At 34.8% G+C, this 26,082-nt stretch overlaps 1 protein-coding gene across 3 annotated transcripts in view; it reads left to right on the top strand.

Moving 5' to 3' along the window:
- The window catches only part of Stk33 (serine/threonine kinase 33), a 206,665-nt gene that overhangs the window by 105,698 nt on the left and 74,885 nt on the right, over positions 1–26,082 (top strand). The window lies entirely within an intron of this gene.

Here is a 26,082-nt window from a genome sequence, read left to right as displayed (position 1 = left end):
AGGGTCTGTAGTGATTTCACCCTTTTCATTCCTTTATTGCATGAATTTGAGTTTTTTCTTTTTTAAAAAAGGCTGGCTACGGGCTTATCAATTTTATTTATTCTTTCAAAGAACCAACTCTTTGATTCATTGATTCTTTTTATTGTTTTCTTAGTATCTATTACATTGATTTCTCCTCTGATCTTTGTAATTTCCTCTCTTCTTTTGGCTTTGGGCTTGACTTGTTCTTCTTTTTCTGGATGTTTGATGTTCTGGTTTTTTATTTGTGTTCGTCTGTTTTCCTGATGTGGGAATTCACTGGAATAAATTTTCCTCTGAGGACTGCTTTCATTGCATCCCACAGGTTCCAGTAAGTAGTATTTGTGTTTTCACTTACTTGTAGGTATTGTTTAATTTCTTCTTTAATTTCCAATGTGACCCACTGATTGCTCAGGAGTGTATTATTCAATTCCCCTGTGTTTGTGGGGTTTTTGCAGTTTCTGTTGCCATTAATTTCTAGTTTCATGGTGCTATGATCCAATAACATGCATGGGATAATTTCAGTTCTTTAGTATTTGCTTAAGCATGTTCTGTGGGTTAGTGTATGGTCTATTTTAGAGAATGTTCCATGTGCTACTGAAGAGAATATATATTTTAATGTTGTTGTTTGGAACACTATGAACATCTCTAAGTCCATTTGTTCAGAGGTGTAGTTCAGTTCTGTCATTTCTTTGCTAATTTTCTGTCTAGTTGATCTGCTCCTTTGTGTCAATGGCATGTTAAGATCTCTTGTTATAATTGTGTTATTGCTTATTTGATTTTTCATATTTGTTAATATTTGTTTTGTATAGCTGGGTGCTCCCGAATTTGGTGTGTATATATTTAAGATTGTTATCTCTTCCTCTTGAAGTTTTCCCCTAACTTGTATGTAGTGACCTTCTTTATCTCTTTGAATCATTCTTGGTTTGAAGGTCACATTGTCTGCAAACAGAATATCTACCCCTGCTTTTTTGGGGGGGTCCTGTTGCATAGAGTACCTTTGACTTTCTATGAGTTTCCTTTTGGGGTTAGATGGGTGTCTTGTATACAGCATATGTTTGAATGTTGTTTCTTGATCCATTCTGGCAGTCTGTTTCTTTTAATTGGTGAATTGAGGCCATTTACATTAATGATTATAAATGATATATATTGATTTACTTTTGACACGTTATCTTTCTGCTGTTGATTGTTCACCTTTCCATACTGTTTAATTGTTTGCCTTTTTTAGTGGTTTTTTTCTATCTAGAATGTCTTTCAGTATTCTTTGCAGGGTTGGTTTGGTGGTCATGAAATTCTTCAGCTCTCTTTGTTATGAAAGTATCTTATTTCTCCATCTATTTTTAAAAATTTTTATTAAAAGAAAGAAAGAAAAGAAAAAGAAAAAAACAAAATAGAAAAAAACAACAAATAAAGTAGGATACAGAATTTAAAAAGATTAATATCATAAAATCACTAATTGATACATTATTTCTCCATCCATTTTGAAGGACAGTTTTTCAGGGTACAGCAGTCTGAGTTGGAAGTTGTTTTCCTTTAGGATCTGAAATACTTCACTCCATTCTCTTCTCGACTTCATTGTTTGTGTTGAGAAGTCTGCTGTGATTCCTTTGTGGCTGATCTATCTCTTCTCTCTAGTAGCTTTTAATAGTCTGTTCTTATGTTGGATGTCTGGGATGTTGATTATTATATGTCTGGGTGTAATTTTCTTTTGGTTATGGTTATTTGGAGTTTAGTATGCTTCACTGATCTGTCAGTTTCCATTCTTATGTTGGGGAAATTTTTAGCTATTACTTCTGTAAAAAGCTTCTTGTTTGTGTTGTCACCTTCCCTTTCGTTTATACCTATCAGTCATATTGTTTTTCTTTGCATCATCTTGCAGCTGTTGAATTATTATTTCCTGATTCCTTGTTATTTTAAAAAGATCTTTCCTGTTCACTAGCTGCAATCATGTTTTCGAGGTCTGAAATTCTATCTTCACTTTCACTGAGGTGGTTTTGCCAACTTTCAATGACATGTTTGATTTCCTGTATATCTCTTTGAATCTGCTTCATGTATTCTGTTCGTTTCTTATATTGTTCATTCAGGGTTTCCATCTTTTGCATGGTTCCTCTAATTTTTTAACTGTGTCTTCTTTAGATGTGTTCATCATTTCTTTCATTACATTTATCATTTCTTCTTTGGGAAATTATTTCTGATGTGAGTTCTTTTATAGCTTCTTAGAGTTAATTGATTTCAGATGTTATCATGTCAGGAATTTCATTTGTACGGCTTACATTTTCTTCTGTGTCCATGTCTCCTAGACTTACTTGGGTTGGGATGGAAGTTTGAGATAGCATTTTCCTCTTTTGTTTTATCATTTTCTTATATTTCTGGGCTTTGCGCTATGTTTCAAAGCTTCCCCATGCACTGGGAATTACCTGGCCCATTTTTGGCTCTTGGGGCAGACTGCAGGCAGCTGCAGTGGCTTGGAGGTCACTGGGTGTGGCCCAGTTAAGCCTGCAGGGACCTCCCATGTATCCTCCCGGTGATGTGGGCCGTGGGACATGGTCTTACTGCCTGGGAACTATGTTCCAAGGCTTCTCTGTGTGCTGAGATTCAACCCATGCATGTTCAGCTCCTGGGACTGAATTCAGGCCCCTGCTAGCTGCTTGGAGTTCACTAGGCATGGTCCAACATAAGTATTTATATGTAGAATCCAAATATCATCATATTCTATTCATTTTTCTTTTTTAAAAGTTAATGTCTTAGAAATCTGTTGATATAATCATCTTTTAAAAAGCCATACAATATTCTTTGGTATGAATAAATTACTAAAATTTATTTAACTCATTTCCTATAGGTGGGCATGTAGTTGGTTTCCCTACTATTTTTTTTTTTTTTACTATTAGAAGCAATAATTCATGTCTTCATATACACTGGTGAACATTTCTTTTGTGATGATTTCAGTGAATGGAATTGCTAGTTGTCAAGTATGTGTATTTAAAATCACTGTAGAGCTTTGTATTTGTCCTCCAAAAGTGATGTATAACTTTTCCTTCTACCAGCAGTGGAGCTTCATTTTTTATGGACAGAAATTGAGACCATATTTATTGTTTTTGTCTCCATAGCATTCACTTCTCTTTTTCTGATAATCGTTCCCTGATTTCCTTTGGGACACCCATCTCTCTCCAAATTAATGACTTCACTCAGAGCTGCAGAATAGAGCATGTGACTCATACCTACATTTTGAGCACCAATTCTAACGACCCAAGAGAGTAGTTCTGGGATAGGTAAAAAGTTTGGCAAACCAGTGTAATTCTTTCTTCTTGCCATAGTAATTGTTTCAAGAAAGACTCAAACTCTAACTTGATCTAGTTAAATTGAACCCAGGGACTTCTGGGATTTCCATTAGACACTGGAGCTTACTCCATTCTGCTGTATAGGAACCAAAAAGGAGGTGGGTCCAAGGATTCTTATTTTTAAAATTTTGGTACTGGGGTCATCCCCTTTGTTTCCTTTGGTTCTTTTGATCCATACCTTAACCATATTCTCTCCCTGCTTCCCTCTTCTGTATTTTGGAAAGTAATTACTGCCAAGTAGTTCTCAGTCTGTGAGCACACGTAAGTTTTCCTATAAAACAAAATTCTCCTTAAACTTGCTGCAAAACTTTTGTTCTTTCTTTAAAGTTGCTTGGAAAAGTCATTTTTCATTGTATTCTTATCCCATTCCAACTTGTTACTGACCTCTGTCACTTCACTTATATTGATCTAGCAAATGTTTAATGTTTGAACTTCAGCTATAACTTACCATAAAATTCACTTACTTCAAGTATACAAGTTTGTGTTTATATAACCATCGCTGCTGTCTAATTCAATAACATTTTCACTTCCCCCAAAAGAAACTTTGTACCCACTAGCAGTCACTACTCTTTTCTCTAGGCCCTGACATCCATTACCCACTCTCCACCTCACCTTGTGAAAGTAGACACAGGGGAGCATAACAGTACATTCCACAGCACCATATTGTGACCTTTTATCTATCAGTTTTCTATCTTTATGGATTTGCCTGTTATTGCACATTCATATTGCACATATGTCAGTGGCCAAATAATATTCTACTGTGTTTGTATTACTACATTTTGTTTTTTCATTCATCACCTGATGAACATTTGGATTGGCTTTATTTTTTTAGGTAATCCTTATATAATCTGGGCTGGCCTTGAATTTCCCAAGCAGCCCAAGTTGTGCTTGGGTCCATGCATTAGCCTTCCAAGTGCTAGGATCACAGGCATGCACCACCACACTGGCTGTTCCAACTTTTTGTCAGTTACAAATAATGCTGTATGAACATTCATGTATAAGTTTTTCTGGGAACATAATTTTAAATTCTCTTGACTCTACATTAGGAGTGTTACGGCTGCATATAATAACTCTATATTTCATATTTTTTGGGATCTGCCCATGGGTTTTCTGTAGTAACATCATTTTAGATTTATATTAGCATTATAGGGGTTCCAGTTTTTCTACCTCTTCTCCAGCACTGTGGTTACAGTTTTGTTTTGTTTTACTCTGATCATCCTAGTGAGTTATAAAGTAGTATGTCATTGTGGTTTTGACTTGCATTAGCCTAGTGAATCCAAATATTGAGCATCTTTTCAAGTACATATTGGTAATAGTATATTTTCTTGGAAAAATGTCTATTCAAACCTTTGGCCATTTAAAAATAGAATTGTCTTTATGTTGCTGAGTTGTAAAAGTTCTTTACATATTCTGAATACTAGACCCTAACAAGCTATTGTTATGGTTGATGCATTGTGTCAACTTGAGACATTTAGAAGTTTAACTAAGAGACTCAGCAGGGAGCCAGTGTTCTTACTTTGTAATGTCCTCTTTCCCTGCAAGAGAGTAAGGAGATTTTGGGAGTGCTACACCAACCCTGCAGGAGGGGTGCCCAGTGTACAATATAAGGAAGGAAAAGAGGCTTGCTCTTGCCTCCTTTATGCTCCTGCTGCTTTTGCTAGCTGCTGCCTTGAGGTGTTGCCCTTGAAGTGTTGAACACCTTGCTTTGGAGCCAGCTGATTATGAACTGAAACCTTCAAAAACAGCAATCTAAATAAACCTTTCTTTCTCTAATTTTGAGTGTCAGATATTTGTCTCAGCAACCAGAGAAGAGTAACCAAGACAGCTACGTAATTTGCAAATATTTTACCCAATTTAGAATTATGTTGGTAGTATTTTTTACCTTCTAGATAGTGACAGATGTTTTAAATTTTGATTAAGTCCATTTTATCCATGTTTTCATTGGTTGTGCTTTAAGTGCCATATCTGATACACTGTTGTCTATTCAAGGTCATAAGCTTCTATCTCTGTGTTTTCTTGTAATAGTTTTAGTTCTTACATACATATTTTATTTACTTTGAGTTGATTAATACATGAGATCAGGTGGGGCCTGCATTCATTCTTTTTGTGTGTGCGTTTAGATAATCAGTTGTCCTAGTATGTTTTGTTGTAACCAGTATTCTTTCCTTGTTGAATTGTCTTTGTATCTTGGTGGAAAAATCTATTGACTATAAGTTTATAGGCTATTTGTGGAATGTCATTTTTATTCTATTAATCAATTAGTATATTTATACTGTAGGCCACTGTCCAATACCATATTGCTGTTTTAATTACTATAGTTTCTGTTTTTTAAAAAGTGAGATCTCACTGTGTTGTGCAGGCTGACCTCAAGTGATCCTCCCACCTCAGCATCCTGAGTAGCACAGACTACAGCTACATGACTATGTGCCCAGCTTACCTGCAGAGTCTAACCCTGATTTTGTCAAACAGGCACAGAAACATGGGTCTGTCAAACCCACATTTATACTTTAGAATATTTCTATTGATGAATTAATTTTAATTTTATGAGTTTTATTATGTTAAACACTGGGTAATTAAAAAATCACAAAAGTAAAATATTGAATTTTAAATATTTATCTAATGCTTATAAAAACCATCAAAAATTTCAATATCGATCTTTTTGGTGTACAAAGTCTGGAAAAGAACAACACAAATAAATTCTTATATGAACTACAATGAAAATACCAATAGCACATTACAAAAAAAGTCTTCAATTATCCCATCGAAGGCATTTTGCTCACATGACAATAGCACATTCTGTACACATGTATCACTTATACTGACAGCACATGTATTTTGCTTTCCTGGCCTTTTTGTAGGATACACTTGACATCTCAGTGGTATTGCTATTTTGTTAGGAGGTTCTTATTATGTTATATAGGGTCTAGTTAACAGGCACATGAAATATCAATAAAATAAAGTATTAAATTCTTAATATGGATTGTGCATTTAGAGTAGACATCAACATTTTCACATCAGCTTTGTACCTGCTTACAAAACGAAAAAGATAACATCAGTAATAAATTCCTATATGAACTATAGTGAAAATACCAATAGAACTCTATCACAAAAATAAACTTTGCCTCAATTATCACACCCAAGGCAGTCTTCACACATGACAACCGTATGTTCCATGTACACGTCTCGCTTACACTGATGACACGTGTGCTTAGCTTTTCTTTCCTATGTGGTAGTCTTGTCACCTCTCTTTCTGTTTTGTCAGGAGCTTTCTGCTATATTGTACAACATGTTCTTTGCAGGGGTATATCGATAAAAATAAAATCAAATATGTAATGAGTGCTTAGAATAGACACCAACATTTTCATATCAGCTTGCTTACAAAACCTAAAAATAATGTCAAAAATAAAAACTTATGTGAACTGCAGTGTAAACACAAACAAAATTTCATCACAGAATTAATCTTTGCTTCAATTGTCACATGCCAGGCAGTCTTCACATATGACAACTGCATGTTCCATACAAAAATATCACTTACACTGATAGCACATATGTTTTACTTTCCTGTCCTTTCTAGTAGGGGACAGTTGACATACTTTTTGGTTTTCCCATTGTCATAGGAGGTCTTTGTGGTGCCACAGCTGTGTGTTTACCTGTCAGCTCACCTTTGTACTCCACAATTTTTTCTCATAATTCTCTGGGCAGAAACATTCTGATTTTTTTCCTTTTGTAAATGATCTCTTATGAGCTCCTGTCCCAATCCTTTAAGAAAATTTCTGTGTAGTATTTTTTCACTTGCTATTTTCTTTGTAAGCTATCAAATTATTTATGGCACACATATTTAGGACTGAGTAAAACAATCATTGGCCAGTGCTTTCTGTTTTGGGTGACATAGTTGCTGCATAACTCATCAGCAACATCCACACTACCTTTGGTTTTATTGTAGAAAGTTTCCATCTCAGGCTTCCGTTTTGTTGAGGTTTCCCTATCAGTATTTCTGTCGTGGTGAAGTATTGACATCACTAGTACCGGTTTGTTTTTCTTTGTCATGTATGAGGCCAATGTTATAGGTTTCTGAAATCCAAAGATTGTACTATACAATTCTCTGTTTTGAAATTGCAACATTTCATTTGGAATTTCTGTTTTGTTCCTACATACAGTTCTTGCACTGGTCAATTTGTACTCTGTTAGCAAATGTAACATCAGTTGGAAACTGGTGAACCAAGTATCACATCATATTCTTATTAGTTTGGGAGGTGGGAGCAACAAGTCTGTTTACAGCATCATTTGTTTATTACTACAAGAGAAATAAGGACCCGATGATTGCAGTCCAGGATAAATTTCTAAATTAAAGGCATAGTAAGTCTTTGCATCTACAAGGGCATACATTTTTATGCCATATTTTGACCTGTTACTTTTCTGTAAGTCTTTTACATTCCTGAAGTCACCATGAGAAATCCTTGCTAACTACAGCAGACCTTTGAATGCTTTCAGTTCTGTTGGTGAGGTATTGGAATATGGCTATTGATGTATACAGAAAATTTTCCTTGAATTTCATCCTTTGTGTATTTCACAGCATTTTCACAACTTCTAGCATTGAAAGGCAGTGCTGGAATTCTGTCCAATACATTTCATCTCTGCCAAGATATTCGCTATATTTTCAGACCTAGTTCTAACATTGATGCAATGTTCTATTTGGTTATACAGTCATTGCACATTTCAACTAGTCAAATATGTATTCACATTGCTGTTTTCTTTGTCATCTGAATAAGGAGTCTGCATTCCCTGTCTGTCAGTCTATTCTTGCTCCATTTTACTGTAATAGGAACTTTGACTCACATGGCCAACATCCAAGTCGTCATCCTAATTTTTCATCATACATTCACACCACTCTTCTGTTATGAAAGTATGAATTTTACCATCTGAATCATTTTCATCATCTGTGCATTACTAATCTAATGATTCACTTTTGATGTTATTTAAAACTTTTAAATCTGATTTTTCTTGTGCAAGTGCATTGAAATGGGCTACTTCTACCAGAAAAATTAAAAGAAAAGTTTTTAAAGATCAAATTCTGGAGTGGTGTGGGTTATTGGACCCTCTGTGATGCTCAGATAAACATACACCAAACCGGTTACATGGAGCACTGTGTCAGTGACAATCTTGGTTTGACACTTTGGGACATGTGCACACACCTTGTCTTTCATAATATCAAGTAAGTAAACACACAGATTGCTTCTTGTATCTCTCAAGGAAAGGTACTGAGGTGCATGGACAGTTGTTATTATGCTAAAGTAAAAATTTACAGTAGAAAACAAAGGATAGGATTGCTGGACCCAGTGGTATGTTCTGAGGGCTGTGAAGTCACAAAATATAGGTTCTCTAGTTTTAAACAGAAACGTAAGTGGTGAGAGTACATATCCTTGGCTTATTCCTTATATTAGAAAGTTTTCAGTCTTTCCTCAGTAAGTACAATGTTATCTATGAGTTTTTCATAGATGCCTTTTATCAGTGTGAGGAAATTTCTTCTCTCACTGTTTTATTGAGTGTTGTTGCTATGAGAGGGCATTGATGTTTTTGTAAGTTTTTTTCTCTGCATATGGAAGATGTTTATATGCTTATTTTATCCTTTTTTTTGTATTATAACTTATTAATATATGTATCACATTGATTTTTATATGTTGAACTGACTTTGTATTCCCAAGAAAATGCTCATTTCTTCATAGTGTGTGATCTTTTTAAAATGCTGCTGGGTTCAGTTTGATAATATTTTGTTGAAAATTTTTATTTATATTTATAAAGGATGTTGGTGTGTGTGTGTGTGTGTGTGTGTGTGTGTGTGTGTGTGTGGTCTGACTGGTTTGAGAATTATTGTAATACTACCTTCAGTTCTAGTTATTTAATTATTCAGTGGTAGTTTTGCTAGGTTTACAATTCTCAGTTGATTAGTTGATTATTTTTCCTTTAAGAACTTCAAATATATCATCTCACTTTCTTCCAGTCTCCATGCTTTCTGTTGAGAAGTCAGCTGTTAGTCTTATTGAGGAGCCCTCGTATGTGATAAGTTGCTTCTCTCCTGCTATTTTTAAGATTTTCTCTTTATCTTTAGGCAGTTTAGTTGATATTTGTCTAGGTGTTGAGTTTGTAGGATACATAAAATAATATTTTAAAATTAAATTAGAATATTTTAACCATTTTCTTCAAATATTCTTTATACTCCCTTATGTTTCTCTTTACCTTTTGAGACTACTATTTGCATAGTTGTTATATTTGATAGTATGTCACAGGTCTCTGAGGAAGTATTTTTCTTCATTTTTTTTTTACTTTCTACTCCTGAAACTAGGTAATCTCAATTATCAGTCTTACAATTCACTGATTATTTCTTCTGTCTGCTCGCATGTGCTCTTGAGCCTTTCTAGCAAAAATTTTATTTCGGTTATTGTCCTATTCAACTCTAGAATTTCAATTTGATTTTTAAAAAATAACTTGCACCTATGGATAATCTACATTTAATTAGACATTATATTTTAGACATGTTTCCTTCAACTGTCTTTTTTTTGGGGGGGGTACTGGGGATCGAACTCACAACCTTGCACTTGCCAGGCAGGTGCTTAGGCCACTGAGCTAAATCCCTGGCCCTCCTTCAACTCTTTAAACATATTTAAAATAGCTGAATAGCTTACTTCATCTAGTAAGCCCAAAATCTAGGTCTCTTCAGGACAATTTCTATTGATTACTTTTTTGCATTCTCAATGGAACCATGCTTTTATTTTTCCTTTACCCTTTTTATAACTTGTAACTGAAAATTGACATTTGAAATGTGGAAAATCTATAAGCCAGACATTCTTCTTTTCCCTTTTTTATGTTGCTGCAGGTTATAGTATTTATTGTTGTTTGCTCATCTTACTAATTATTAGTGTTGTGTGCCACTGACATATCTGTTTATTTAAGTTGTCAGCTAATGATTTGAAGAGATTTCCGTAAATGCTTGTAGCCAATAAATTACTTAGTCTTTTCTATGAGACTCCACATTTTGGGATACATTCAACACTCAGCATGATAGCTAAATGCTCTACTTTGGTCTTTACTTCCTGCCTGTGCAGAGCCTTATCATCAACCAGATATGACAGGTTAAGGCTCTTGAAATCTTTCCTAACATGTACATAACCTTACGTTTTTGTGCATAGCTTTTTTGATTCTCAGGAAAATACTAGAGCTTTTAAAAACTTCACATGACATCTTATTTTCTAACTTTTACTTTTAAACGTTTGGTTAGTATATTTATTGCCTCTCGCAATATTATCCATTGCTTCAAGCAGCTATAAAATTAAAACACTTGCTTGTAATAGTTTTCAACAAATCTACCCAGAGAGACACCTTTATACCAGTAAGTTCTGAATCAGGTCAAATATGCCTAACTTTCAGTGAAGGCCTCCAGGTAATTAATTGACAGGCAGTCACACAATGATGTTTCTTTGAGAATGAGGATTTGGAAGTTTCAGTATCTTTCTGCTCTTCCCAGTGGCTCCTAGGCTGCATAGATTTGTAAGCTATTCTGCATAGAATTTCAAAGCAATGTCAAGATGAAGAGCAGGAGATAGGCGAGTTAAAATGCCACCAACCTTACTGTTTTTACCAAAATTTATTTTTTTAGATATTAACTCATTCATTTATTCATTCACATTTATATGTACATGATTCCTGGGTTGTTGGACATTTTTGTCTGTTTTCAAAGTTCTGAAAATTCATTCTGTTTTTTTGTTTGTTTTTGTTTTTACATTCCTTTCATGGGCATAATTTTGAGGTCTCAAATCTTCCATTTTTTCTGGTCATACTCCTAGTTTAAGTTTTAAGTTTTCATTTTACTTCAAAGTTTGGGCCACTCATCTTTTTTTTTTTTTTTTTTTTGTGTGTGTGTGTGTGTGTTTTTCCTTTTTATCGGTACCAGGGATGGAACTCATGACTACCTGCTTACAAGGCAGGCGCTTATGCCACTGAGCTAAATCCCCAGCACCACTCATCTTTGATCAATCTTTTCCCCATGAAATGCTCGAGTTGCTGCCTCTATGGACATTATTTTCCATTCTACAGCAAACTAACTTATTATTGTTTAGAAATGACGTTTCTGAGAGCTCTATCAATGGCTCACATATGGTTTCATTCCACATATCCTTTCTGGATCTCACTTATAACCATGACTTCAGTTGTTCTTTCTAGGACACAACTTTTAAACCCAAGTTTCCAACCTAGATTTTTCCTTATCTCTGAACCTGCATATTCACTGCCTCTTAGAGGGGCAGTGTCCTAAAGAGAGTGTTCTAAAGGCAAAGAAAACTCAGCACATCCCAAACTGAACTGATTACCTTATTCAAGATATATTTTTCCATCCTTTCTATCTTGGTTAGTATTCATCGATATTCAACATTTAAAAAATTTTTCACTTCTTCTCATCCAATCACAATCTACATTGTCAAATTCTATCACTCTACTTCATAAGTATCTCTAAAATTTGGTTACTTTTCTTTACCCTAATGCTACTTTCCTGGTTAAGCTAACAATTCATTCTTTTTTTTTCCTTTTGTGGAACCAGGGATTGAACTCACAACCTTGCACTTGCCAAGCAGGTGCTTATGCCACTCAGCTAAACCCCTAGCCCCCATAATTCACTCTTGCTTAAACTACCGTAATACTTTGTTTATCTTCCCATCTCTAGTTTTGTTCTGCCTTTCACATATTGTCTATACTGCAGGGATAATATGCTTCCTAAAAAGCATATCTCATTATGTTCTCCTTCACTGGGTAAAGCGTAGCAAACAATAGATATGAAATCATCTCTATCTTCAGTTCAGGGAGCTTTGTGTACAATGAGAAATGTAGGTAAATTAGTGACTGATTCAGTCAGTGCTTACTAGAGAAACAGATTTAATGCAAGACATGCTAATATATAAGAATTTACAAAATTGACCTCCAGTGATCAGTTAAGTGTGGAAGAGAGCAAAAGATCTATTTATGCACTCAAAATCCGAAGGATCCAGCTAAAGGCCTGAGGTAAAGTATAGTGTTTCATGCGAGTGTGTTTCAGGAGGCTAAAGAGTCTGTGCTGGAGGGTGAAGAGCCTGTTGCAGAAGCTAGAAGATGATGTCCAAGTTGAGGGCGAAGACTGAGGCTCCTCTGAAGAAACAGACTTCCTTTTATTGTTTCCCTTTATACCATTTGGTGATAATCCTCCCTAGGATGGGTGTTCCACCCTCAAAACTATGCCAATCTGGTTTGATGGGGAGTTTCTTACTCAAGGTGATGCAGTCAGTTAACTATCAGTGACCAAAAACAATTCTGAGTACGAGATAACCAGTAGAATATACATAAAGATGGAAGCAGATGCTCAGCTAAGACTCAGAATTTCAAGGAGACAATGTATGAGATTTGCAGAAAAAATAAGAATTATTCAAATGAAGAGAGGAACAATATAGAGGATTTTAGGCTGTGAGAACATGTACAAAAGTCTAGAAAAAGAATAGGATTTCAGAGAATGCAAGAAGTACTGTTTGCTAGAATACTGTGGGAAAGTAGTATGAAATAAGCCTGAATAGGTAAACTTAGGCCATCTCACATGGATATATGGCTTTTATACATCATATTAAAGACTGTTTTCATCTCAGGACTGTTGGGAGCCATTGACGTGATTTTTTGTTGGAAATAAACATGACTAGATTTTTATATTAGCCAGAGTACCCTTGCTAAAGTGGGGAAGGAAAATGCATTGAATAAGAGGGCTAAGTCGCAATCAGTTTGACTAGTTCGGAAGCCGTTGCAGTAATGTGGGCAAAGTATGACAGTGATATGGCTGGGTATATGACATGACACTTGGAATGGTGACAAGTGATTTGAGAAGTGTTTTGGAAACAGAATCAACTTTCATGTTGAATATGGAGACTGAGGGAGAGGGAGGAGCTATAGAAAAGTTATTTGTATTATTCAATTAATAAAAGTATTTTGACATCTACCTATCTGAAACATAAAGTTAATATATATATATATATATATATATATATATATATATGTATGAGTATGTATGTATGTATGTACATGTATTAGAGGTAAAAAAGTAGATGATATTTTATAGTTTTGTTTTTTATATTACTTATGTTCACCATAAGTTCTAAAGAACTGAGCTCCCTAAATAGATGACTATTCACATGGTAGGTTACTATGAGCTTAGTGCATAGGTCAGTCTGTTAATTTCTGTGAGTCTAGTCTTGTATTAAAATCAAAATTCAGCAATTAAAATCTGGTCACTTTTGGTCAACATTTTTTTTTTCTACTGAAAGCATAAAGAGTTGGTTCCATAGGCTGTCATAGACTATATCAGGTAGTTTCTACAGTGGAATTGTTATTGTAAAGCATCTTATATTTTAAATACTTTTCACTCAGTCTTTATTGGTACATTTTATATATACATAACGATCACATTCATCATAGAAAATTTGTACCTGTACATGATGTAACTTGTTTTTCCATTTCTCTACCTCTTCTTCAACCTCTCCTCCCCTCCCCATTTTCAAAAGCTTTTTATCCATGTTTGCATTTTCTATATTTTCTTTTTTGTTGTTTTTTTTGCTTTTCCCTTCTTTCCTTTCCCCTTTCCTTCTCCCTTGTTCCCCTCCCCATTTGAATATTTTCCTCCTATTTTATGATACCTTTTACAGATTTTGGTCCTTGTTTATACTTTTAGTTTCTCACACCAGAGAAACAATGTGATATTTATACATGTGTACTATTTATTTCACTTAAGAATATAATCTCAAGGTACATTAATTTTCCTAGAAATATCTCAAGCATATGCTTCTTCATGGCTGAGTAGTCCTCCTTTGTATAAAAAACCCCACATCTTCTTTATCCATTCACCAGTAGAAGAGCATTTGGGTTGTTTTCAAGACTTGACAGTTACAAACTGTGCTGATGTAAACATGGTTACATATATGTTGCTATAGTATGATGCTTTTAATTATTTTGGGAAGATATCCAAGAGGGGACTAGCTAGGTCAAATGAAACCTCTAGTCCTGGTTTTTTGAGGAGTCTTCACCCTGATTTCCACAGTGGTTGCATTACTCTACACTCCCACGAACAGCAGAATAAAGCTCCTTTTTCCCTATAGCACCACCGGCATTTGTTATTGGTCGATTTCTTGAAAATAGCTATTCTTTCAGGGGTGAGATGGAATCTCAGTGTTGTTTTAATTTGCATCTCTTGGATGACCAATGATGTGGTACATTTTAAAATATATTTATAAGCAATTTATTTAAAACTTTTATAATTTTCTGTTTGTAGAGTGGTGGAGGATCTTTCTCTAGGGCAAAGTCTTGTTGAATTTAGATTCAGTTTGATTTGGTCACTTTTTAATGTCTCCCTAATTAGTTTTTGCTACATGATTGAAAAATATTTTTTAAAATCAAGGTCTTCTCATGTTGCCCAGTGTGGCCTCAAACTCATGAGCAGCTGGCATTACAGGTGTGTGCCACTATGCCTGCTAAAAGCATACTTTGAAATGTAGTGTTCTTTGAATTTGAAGGCCAATTTAAAAGTTTATTACTTCATCATTAACTCATGAAAAGAGAGTCATTGATCATTTTTTTTTTGTGGAAGAGGTTTGGCAGTTCTTATTTTTGGATTTTCATATTCTTCTGCATGGATATTTAAAAAATAATACATTTACAACCACTACTCCCCAAAACATTCTGGTATATGTTGTAGAACATGCAGTTGGATACAGTGTTATTAAACAAAAATGCCTTTCATTTTGAGATGGATCATCAATATTTTTAAGACAGCCGCTGTGTTGCCCACAGCGTCTGGAACTTCTGGGCTCAAGCAATCCTCCTGCCTCAGTCTCCTGATTAACTGGTAGTATAGGTGCTTACCACTGTACTCAGCATCTATTTTTATTTTAGAAAAAGGAAAATTTATTATTAATCTTTTTCAAATGTTATAGAGGACATTTTAAATATTCATATTAGAAAAGGGGACATGTGATTTCATTTTAATTGAAGAGAAATATCCGTTAGCTCCAAAAAAGAAATCCTTTCTATTCTCAGTTGCCTTTAAAAATCTTGAACCTGTCAGTGAAATCATATAGTCTACTAATAACATGCCTAAGGCTTATTGCCTTTTCTTGGGTAACAGTATCAGCAAATTATGTGCTCTATTGATTTTAATCACATTGCTTTTATAGTTCCATTGCAAGGTTTCAGAAACTCATCAAATAAATCTGTGGCTACAGATGGCTCCTTTCTTTGAAAACCTAATCATTTACATATTATTCCTTCTCAATCAGTTGTTATATTATAATATATACTAGCAAGGTTTTGTGTGTAGTTCTGTGGCCTTGGATAGCTAAAATGTTCTCCTTGAGACTGAGTATTTACATATATGAAAAGTAAGATTCTTGTAAATGTGATATTTGTGTGTCTGTTAGCATTCAGAATTTGCATAAAATTAGTTGCTTGTGGGCAACTTCACCAAGCTACTTCCGCTATACTTCATCTGCATGCATCTAGAACAAACTCCTATAAGGTTGTATTAGCAGTGAGCTAACTAGACAACAGTTTGTATTTTGGGATCCATGCGGAACAATATGTGGACCACTAGGTTGAGAGATTGCCACTGATAAAATAGTTTTCTGGTGCTACCATTCATTGAGTTTTGGCAGAACTGTGTGACAATAATAAAAGCCTCCATTTATTAAGAGCTTCAACGATACTGAGACGTCATATACATTATATCCTTTCCCCTAACAATTCTGTCCTGCCATCTGTATACATTATGTGTGGGAAAGCTAAGGTCAGAGATAGTTTAAGGGCTTAGTGAAGAATATGAGCCTTTGTCTAACACTAAAGCTTGGGTTCTTCTGCCCTTAGCAAGAGTATATGGATTTTGTTTTTAAGTTTCTGTATATATAAAGTTGAATAATTATTTCATGTGACTCCTGGAAATTTAATGCTAATAAATTGTTTATAATTGTGGTGTCTTTAGAGTCTCAAATGTTATAACATTTCTATTTCTTAAGAATGATACAATTTATTGATAATAGTGCTGCATTTGAAACAGGTGTATGTAAAAATTAATATTTTATTTTAGGAAAGTTAGGGTGGGAAGCTTCCTCTGCTGTTTTTGTTTCTTTGGCATAAATTATTCCTAAGCCACATATTTTATGGCATCGAAACATTGACTTAGTGAATTTCTCACTAAATTATAGTATACTCATATGGCAATAGATTTTTAATTGATTTATTGGCTGGAGCCTATTTTTTTACACTCTTGAAATTTTTAGTTTGTATTTTCAGCAGACATTGATTCTCTGTGTTCCTCCTCCAGATGAGCCACAACATGGTCACTAGAAGAGTTTGCAGTTTGCTGGTCATTCTCTTTCATTCAACTATGTGGCTGACCTTCGTCAGGGTTGGACATGCCCACGTAGGAGTATTGCATTGTAGTGGACCTTTCTGGAAGCTTTCTCATGACTGACTTTACTCCATTTGTTCTCTGTGCCTGGTTGAATCCCTGTTTTTTTTAGAAAAGATATTCTTGTTGAAATATACTCTTTTCTAGAAGAGCTTCTGCCCTCTCTTCATTTTAACTGAGATCTGCTTTCCTTCTCTTTTTGTTTTTGCTGAGAACCACCTTCGTTGTTGCCTCTGGAGCCCCAGGCACCAGCCCTAGTTGGTGCTAGTGTCTCAGCAGGGCCTTTCTATGATTTGTGTGCCTTGTGAACTTCAACCCATTCTTAAACACTTAGTTTGGCTGTCACTTGCCCTATGGAATGTTCTGTGGCCTTTTCCTGAGGAAGGGAGTAATATTGATATTTAAAACAATAATATGTACCAGGCAAAATGATATACATTTTATAAGCGTTATCCAGGTAACCCTTAAAACAACTGCAAAGGACAGTTACCATTACTGTAGTGTCTTTACTTGTATAGGAGAGAACAGAGCTAGTAAGTGGTAAAGGTGAAATTAAAATTCCTGTCCCTTTAATTCTAAAAATTATATGTTTCACACTAGATCCCTAGTCACTCTTTCTTTTGTATCATTTCTGTGCTGGTATGTATTCATTGTCATCATAATTGTTATTACTAAGGTTTGTGTCTGATAATCTCTTTATCCCTAGCCATCAGTACAACTCTTAGTATATAATGGGTACTAAATATTTGCTGGAGACCTGCTGTCAGAAAGTTAGATTCTCTGTTGGTCTGTCATACTGCTTGGACTTCTGGTATATTCTTTGCTTAATTCCCATTTGCCCTTTGGATAGTTTTCCTGACTAACTTACAGAGCCTTTGTCAGAAGGTATCTTTTATGCTTTCTTGGGTAATGCTGGAGCTGGAGCCAGACTCTTACCTTCTGTTTCGTAAACACTGACAGCCACACCACATTGATACACCAGGAATGATGTTGTAAATGATTGCATTTTTCTTGAGTTTGAGTGTTCTGGTTAAGTGGCTGATTACTAGGATGAAAAAAATAGGCTCTTCTAGAAAAGAACCATCCTTACTTCATGTGCTGTGGCTAGGGAGCCCATTTCTCACATGATTCATTTTTTTGAGAAGGTCTCATTAGTACTCACTAATACATCAGGCTGGCTGGCCTTGAACTCACTATCTAGTCTAGCCTGGCTTCAAACTCATGGTAGTCCTTCTGTCTCAGCCTCCCTAGAGCTGGGTTTATGGGCATATGTCATCATGCCTGACTTCCATGATTCTTTCTTGGTCTGAGCTATAAGTTACATGTTTTGTATGAAGGAAATATGAACCAGTTATTGCTAGTTACACTCTGCCAAAATAGTGATGTTTTGTTGAGTAGTAAGATTATGTCCAATGCCTATAGCTGTGGGGGTGCTGATAAGGTTAGCAGAAACCTTTGGAATTTGAAAGTATGGGCCATCACTGAAATAAATACTTGTGTTCATATTTTTCTAGACTCCTAAAAACAAAAAAAATATCTTGAATAGAAGATAAGTATTGTACTGTAGTTATAACATCTAGTTGAAAAGGAAACATCAAGGATCAGGTAGAAATTCAGCCTGACTGGAGTCCTCTTTGATGCAGAGATTTTGATATTTTGGTACAAAGTAGAGTGAAAGTTGCATTTTGGTGCAGTTGTTTTGTCTAGAAGATTCACAAATACATTTTGACTTTGTTTGCATGTCAGGCCATTGGCTGTCTTGTACTAGGCACTTGTGTGGCTCATTATTTTTTAAATCCCAAAGTACTGTCTCTGTCAATTGGTGAATCGCTTTCAATCAGTAATCCTTATTTAGTGGAGGCCTTGTGCTGGACTTAAGAAAAAACTTAATAGAACATGGTTTCTGCATTGAAGGGATTCATAGTAAAAGAAATAGTTTTTGTTGTTTTTTCTGTTTTATTAAGTTAATATTTCTCTGACACTTAAAAAAACAAGGATTATGGAAACTGTTGGTGTATTGTAGACTGTTTGGTGTTGCCCAATTTGCAGAGGTCTGACCACAGGGGGAAGTTGACAAGATTCCTCTATACTGTGCTTTAGTTTTCGAACATGTTCTTGAGGATAAGAATGAATTTTCTCATAGGGTGTGAAACATCTGAATTGGAACCTTATGTGATTATTAATCATGACATGTCAACTTGACTGAGTTAAAAATGGCCAACGGATTCATAAATTATACTTCTGGTGTGTCAGGGTGGGTTATGGAAGCGTGATCTTGTATTTGATCCTTGGCCCCTTCTTCTCTGGTGCTGTTTTTTTGTTCTGATTCCTGAAAACCATTAACTAAGAAGCTTTGGTTTGCCATATTCTTGTACCATAATGTTTCTGTCTTCAAGCCTGCCTGTTATGGACTAATTCCTCTGAAACTGTGAGCCAAATTAAACCTTTCTTTTTTTAAATTTTAGATGTTAAATATTATGTTGTGCAATGGAAAAACTAATACATGTTATATCACAGATTTCTTAACTAATTTCATGGAAAATTTCTTGAGTCTGGAAAGGTTTTTTCAAAACCTGCTCTTGAAAGATCTGACATATAGCAAGGCACACTGAGTATGAACTTTTATATTACTATATTTTCACATTGTCTCTAAAATAAACTATCCTCTGAATTAATAAGGGAATCGTAGATTTTATTTCCTTTTTCTTACAGTATCTCCTCTTCAACTGTTTGTTTTATAGCCAGAGACACTTTCCTTTAGTACATCTCGTCTTCACCTCAGCTCCTCCTTCCATCTACTACTCACTACCACTGACCTCCTAGTAAAGTCTGGTGGAGGCTTTCCTACAGTGAAACTCTGTTAGTTGGGGTAAATTTGGGGCCTATGATTTGTTCAATCTCATCTGTGTTAGGAAAGCAGGATCCCCGTTATAACATTGAAAATTATAGTAGAAGTGATGTCAACTGCCACTTTAGTTTCTTGACACATCTGCTACATGTCAGATAACCCTAGAAGGAGCGATTTACTTTTATAGCATTTTAGGGTTACAGGAAACCTCAGAATGTCCTAGACAATGCTAAATGTCTTGTATGGCTTCCTTGCCAACTAACCTTCTATGTATCAGGGAAGTGTATTGGGGTAAAGGATTCTGGCTTTAGATTATACGTGGAGAAAAGATATTGGATAACAATATTAAAGAATCGGATTTTTTGTGTTTTATCAAGCCTCTTTGAGCTAAACTTTTTTTTATAACACTTCTGTTCTTACATTAAACTATTGGTATAGTGATACACTTATGATTGCCCCTTCATGTTGCAGTTTGATCAGTGGTAATATTATGCAAACTAAAATAGTAAGAAAACCTAATAGTGCATGTTAACCATTAAACGTTTATAAAAATTTCTGAAATAATGTAAATTTCAAATATACTGTAAATCATTTAATAAGACTTATTTCTTTAATCATGTCCTTAATGGAAATTATAAACAAATATTGAACTTTAAAATATAAGAATACGATCTAGAAAGCTCATTTGGCTCCTCTGTAAGCTCTGTAAATAGCTATGAGCACGCATAGTTAAAAGGTGAATACTCAGTCATTCAGCATGGTCCGCATAATGTCAGATAATCCATAAGGTTTTTCTCCTTCACTTGAATAGAACACATTTTGACTGAATTGACTGACTGTTTAGGTTCCTTGTAGACACAGTCTTAGCAAAGAAAACTAAAAAATTGCTTTTGGGTAAGAAAATTGTAGCTAGTTATATCTCATAAAACCATTCTTGTGTTCATTTTCTTGAGGAAATTGCTGTAAGTGTATTTTCTAGGACCAATATGTAAGAGACCTTTTTATGATTAAGTAAAAGCTCAGAGATTTTCAGTATCAGAATTGTTCCACTGACTTGCCTTAGTTCTGAAAATAAAATGAAAATCTTTAGCCAAAGGAAAGAAAGCTCATGCATTAGTTAAATACTGATGGGATTTGAACTTATTTTATTTGCTTACATTATATCTAATATCTATGTATGTCCAGTCTTTGGGGACACAAAGAAACACTATTATATCAGAAATGGGTTTTTTTTGTTTTCTAATACATCTTTTTATATCTAAAGCTGTTTAAACATAATTCCATGATTTTGTAGAAGAAGAGCTATTAATCTTTGTGTTTACATAAAGATAGATTTGCAAAACTTGATTAACTTTATGCTTCTAAAATATGAATGGCATCTTTTGGCCTATTAGATAGTAGGTTTATTTTAGCAATAAATCTTTTAAATCAATTCAAAAATGAGAAAGCAATAAATGTGAGTAAACATTTGTTCTATCCTGGTTTTTGCTTAAGCTAAAATAATTACAATTCAGCCAGCCAAAAAGAAGTTAAATTTAAAATCTAATTCTTGTCAAGAAATTTTGCATGTAACTATTCAACCTATTGTTTTAGAATTGCTGTGGTAAGAAAGTAGAACATTACTTTGGCAAATGTGGTGGCTGACAGACTGGAGAGCAGAAATGAAACTCCTCAGTGAGTAATAGGAACTCCTATGCTTTCTGAATACAGCTACTGAAAATACCTCTAAGGCAATGGATAAATCAGAAAATGAGAGCAAGAAAGTGCTTAGAAGTTTATGTCAGTGTCAGTGATATGATGATGATGATTTATTGAGAACTGATGAAAAAATTTAAAAAGTGCTTTCTGAACAAAGCTAAGGAAAAAAGAACTGCTTTTAGGTCCCCCCAAAGCCATCTTAAATAGAAAATTTATTCACTCATTTAATAAATTTTATTGTATATATTTGAGGTTTAAAACATAATGTTATAGGATTCTTATGGGTAGTAGTTACTATGATGAAGCAGATTAACATATTTACTATCTGGCACAATTACATTTTTGTGACAAGAGTAACTAAAATCTACCTGTTTGATAAAATACAATACCATTTTTATTAACTCCAGCCCTTATGTTGTGCAGCAGATCTCTAGGTTTGTTCATTCTATGTATCGGTGGTTTTGTAACCTTCAACTTACATTTTTCCATTTCCTCTCCCTCACCATTATGATAACCACCATTTCATTGTCTGTCTGGTTTATCTGAGATATTTTTAAAACTCACATATGAATGAAATTATGCAATAGTTTTCTTTCTGCGTTTGGTATTTCACTTAGCACAATGTTTCCTAGATCCATATATGTGGTGGCAAATGGCACTATGTCCATTTAAAAGGCTGAATCATGTTCACATATCTTATTTTCTTTATCCGTGCTTCTCTCAGTGGACATTTAAGGTGTTTCATAGCTGGGCTATTGTAAATAATGCTACAGTGAACATGGAAGTAAAGGTATCTTTATGAGGTGGTGATATCCTGCCTCCCTCCCTCTCTCTTTTGCCTCTGCTCTCCTCTCCTCTCCTCTCCTCTTCTCTCCTCCCCTCCCCTCCCCCTCCCTTCCCCTTTCCCTTTCTCCCCTCCCCTTCTCTCCTTCCTTTCTTCTCCCTTCCCTCCTTTCCCTTCTCTCCCTTCTCTTCTCTTCACTCCCTTCCTCTCATCTCTTCTTCTCAGCTACTCTCCCCATTTTCTTCCTTTCTCTCTCCTTGGAACCCAGGGCCTTTGCACTGAGCTATATCCCAGTCCATCTTATTTTTTTCAGACATAGTCTTGCTAAGTTGCCTGGGCAGGACTTGAATTTGTGATCCTTCTGGCTTTATCGCTTTTTTTATGTGTGTACAAAGTAAGGTGGTATTTTTAAGTCATATTAATAGATTTGTTTTTAATTTCTTTAGAAACTTCTCACTGTCTTCCATAATGGCTATAAAAATCTACATTCCCACCGACAGCAGATTAGAGCTCCTTTTTTCCCCCATATCTTCATCAACATTTGTTATCTCTTTTTAAAATGATAGTTGTCTCTAGCCATGCATAGTATCACAAACCTGTAATCCCTTACTCTGAGAGGGTGAGGCAGGAGGATTGCAAATTTGAGCTCAGCCTGAGCAACTAAACAACTGTCTCAAAACAAGAGAGAGAGAGAGAGAGAGAGAGAGAGAGAGAGAGAGAGAGAGAGAGAGAGAGACTGGAGATGAGGGTGCAGCTCATTGTGAAAGCCCTGGGTTCATTCTTAGTACTGAAAATATACTAAAACAAGCAGACAACAAAGCCAGCTATCCTTATGGATAGTAGGGTAATATCTTGTTATGGATTTAATCTGCATTGCCCTTATAATTAATGTTGTGAAGTACCCTTTTCACATGCCTGTTGGCTGTCTTATGTTTTATTTGGAAAAATTTTCAGTAGATTTTGCTCATTTTTAAAAATTAGGTTATAACAAAGAGTAGAGGAAGTAATTAAAAATCTTCCAACAAAGAAAATTCCTGAACCATATGGTTTCACAGCTGAGTTCTACCAATCACTCAAAGAATAATTATTACCAATACTTCTTAAGCTTTTCCAAAAAACTGAGCAAGGGAGAATACCTCCAAACACATTTTACAAGGCTTATATCACTTTGATACTTAAGTCAGTCAAAGATACCAAAGAAAAAGCAAACTACGATCAGTATTTCTGATGAATATCAGTACAAAAACATTCAATAAAATATTGGCACAATGAGTTCAACAACACATCAAGAAGATTGTACTTGTGACCAAGTGGTGTTTGCTTTGGCATGCAAGACTGGCTTAACATTTACAAACTGAACAGTGTTATATGTCACACTGGTGGAATGAAAGATAAGAATCACAGGATAATCTCAACAGTGTGATAAACGTTTAGCATTTTTTTCCTGATAAAATAATCTTAGGAGTTTAGGTACAAGAGGAAAGTTTTTCAATATAAGAAAGATGCAAGGAATCTAATCTTATACCATAATCAATGGGAAACAACTGAAATCCTTTTTACTAAGATCTGGTAAAAGGTGCTCTCACCATTTCTATTCAAAATTGATTGAACATACCATCAAGAGATTCTTTTCAGAAAAAGAAATAAAAGGCATCTAAATCAGAAAGGAAGAAGTAATTTAATTTTATTACAACTAACAAGGTCCTATATGTAGAAAACCCCAGGGATTCTATAAAAAATAGTTAGGACTAATAAATAAATTTGGGAGCCTTTTAGGATAAAAATTCAACTCAAAATTGGTATGATTTCTATACATTAGTAATGATATATCTGGAAAAGAAATAAAGACAAAACTGCATTTATGGTAGCATTAAACATCTGTTAATAAATATAGACAGAAGATTTGTACACTGAAAACTAAAAAGCATTGATGAAAGGAATTTAAAAGGTCACAGATACTGCAAATGGAAAGATACCCTATGTTCATGGAAAGAATTAATATTGTTAAAGCATGCATGTTTCCCAAAACTGTATAAAGATTTATCACATTTGTTATCAGAATTCTAATGGCATTCTTCACAGAAATGTAAACAGAGTTCTAAAATTTGTATGGCACTACCAAGAAAAAATCCTCAAATAACTGAAATAATACAAGAAAGAACAAAGTTGGAGTCATCACAATTCCTGATTTAAAATTATATCACAGAGCTATAGTAATTAAAATAGCATCATACTGACATGAAAACAGGAACATAGACCCATACAACAAAACAGAACCCACAAATAAATGCAAACAAGTATGGGGAACTACTTTTTGACAAGAGCACTCAGAAGGCACAATGAGGAATGGGTAGTCTTCTCAACATACGGTCCTGAAAAAACTAGATTTCCATGTGCATAAAAATGAAATTTGGTCAAATCTTACATCATATACCGAAATCAACTCAAAATATATAAAAGATCTAAATGTAAGATCCCAACCATAAAATTTGTGGAAGAAAACAAAAGAAAAGTGTCCTGACAATGACTTTTTTCGATACCACACTAGATGGAGCTACATCAAACTAAAAATTTTCTGCATAACAAAGGCAACAACAGGATGAAAAGGTAACCTAGGACAGGGAAAAATAATTAAAAAGCACATGTCTGGTAAGTGGTTAATATTAAGTATACATATGTGTGTATATTGTAACCCATAGCAGAACAAAAGTAGAAATTTAATAAATTGTAAGTCTGTAAGTATGCTTTTAGGAGTATTTACTTATAATGAAGTAACTCATTAGTATTTAAATAAATCTTTATTATTAACAGTTCTTATACTTTCTTACAAAAAAGTGCCATAAAATCATATTCTTAATGCATGTGTAGAATGATGCCTTACACATCTGACATGAAATGTTTCTAATCCTGCAAAGAGAAAGTAGTATTTTTCCTAAACATAAAGGCTATTATTTACAGATCTGTTCCACTGCTCTGAGTCAGTGATGGTTACAGGCTTTATATTTAACTTGAAATGCAAAGCATTTTCTTCTAGACTTGAAGTTAAATCATGTTGCAAAGTGTATATGGGTACATTCAGAGCTGTCTTTGTGCTGCTACATTTACTTGAAAAACAAGGGAAAACATTTGTAAGAGGTGGGTATATGAATGCGTGTGTGCATATGAATGCGTGTGTGCATGTGTGCGTGCATGTGCATGTGTTCAGGGGCTTCAGGTGCATTCTTTTCTCCCTCTGCCTGTTTGGAAAGAACTTATTAATGCACCTTTCTTTATGCTTGCCATTAGGAATTTTAATGACAGAAAAGTTCTCACTACTCTGATGAGAGCTCATACTTACTGGACTGACTTGTCTATTATTTCTGTCTAAATAACCTTGGAATAACCCGTATACATCACCTGGGATAAATACAAGTTTGACATCTGGTATTTTTTCATTTATTCACAAATGAGATTATCTAGTGAAACTCTTCTCCCTTTTGGGATTTCTGCCATGTTAGCTTTCTGTTATTCTAGTGGAATAAAATGAGCTAGATGGCTCTGCATTGCTTTGAAAGTTTATATGGGAATCATGTGTTCACTAAAAGTGAAAGTGTTCCACTGTAAAACTTGCTGAGTGAAATGATAAGAGCCATAAAGAGAGTAAGGTGAGACAATTGAGTGAACACACCTCTTTTGGATCAAGTGTGTAGAAAAGGCATCTTGAATGAGAAGAGACCACAGTGAAGCGAGGGAGCCGATAACTTTGAGAGAAGAGCAACATAGGCAGAAGAAGAGAGGGCAAAGGTCTTGAAGAGAGATTTGCTTGGAGGAGTCAAGCAACAACAAGTAGACTAGTACATTCAGGGTGGTGGAAGAGAGAGAGACAGACAGGCAGACAGACAGAGAGAGACAGAAATGGAGAGAGACACACAGAGACAAAGATAGAGACACGAAGTGGTAA

This window comes from Cavia porcellus, unplaced genomic scaffold (assembly GCF_034190915.1).
Source record: "Cavia porcellus strain 051 isolate PalLab524CR breed Dunkin Hartley unplaced genomic scaffold, mCavPor4.1 scaffold_9, whole genome shotgun sequence".
Classification (NCBI taxonomy): domain Eukaryota; kingdom Metazoa; phylum Chordata; class Mammalia; order Rodentia; family Caviidae; genus Cavia; species Cavia porcellus.
Note: the sequence above shows the minus strand (reverse complement) of the source record. Positions and strands in the feature narration are given on the sequence as shown.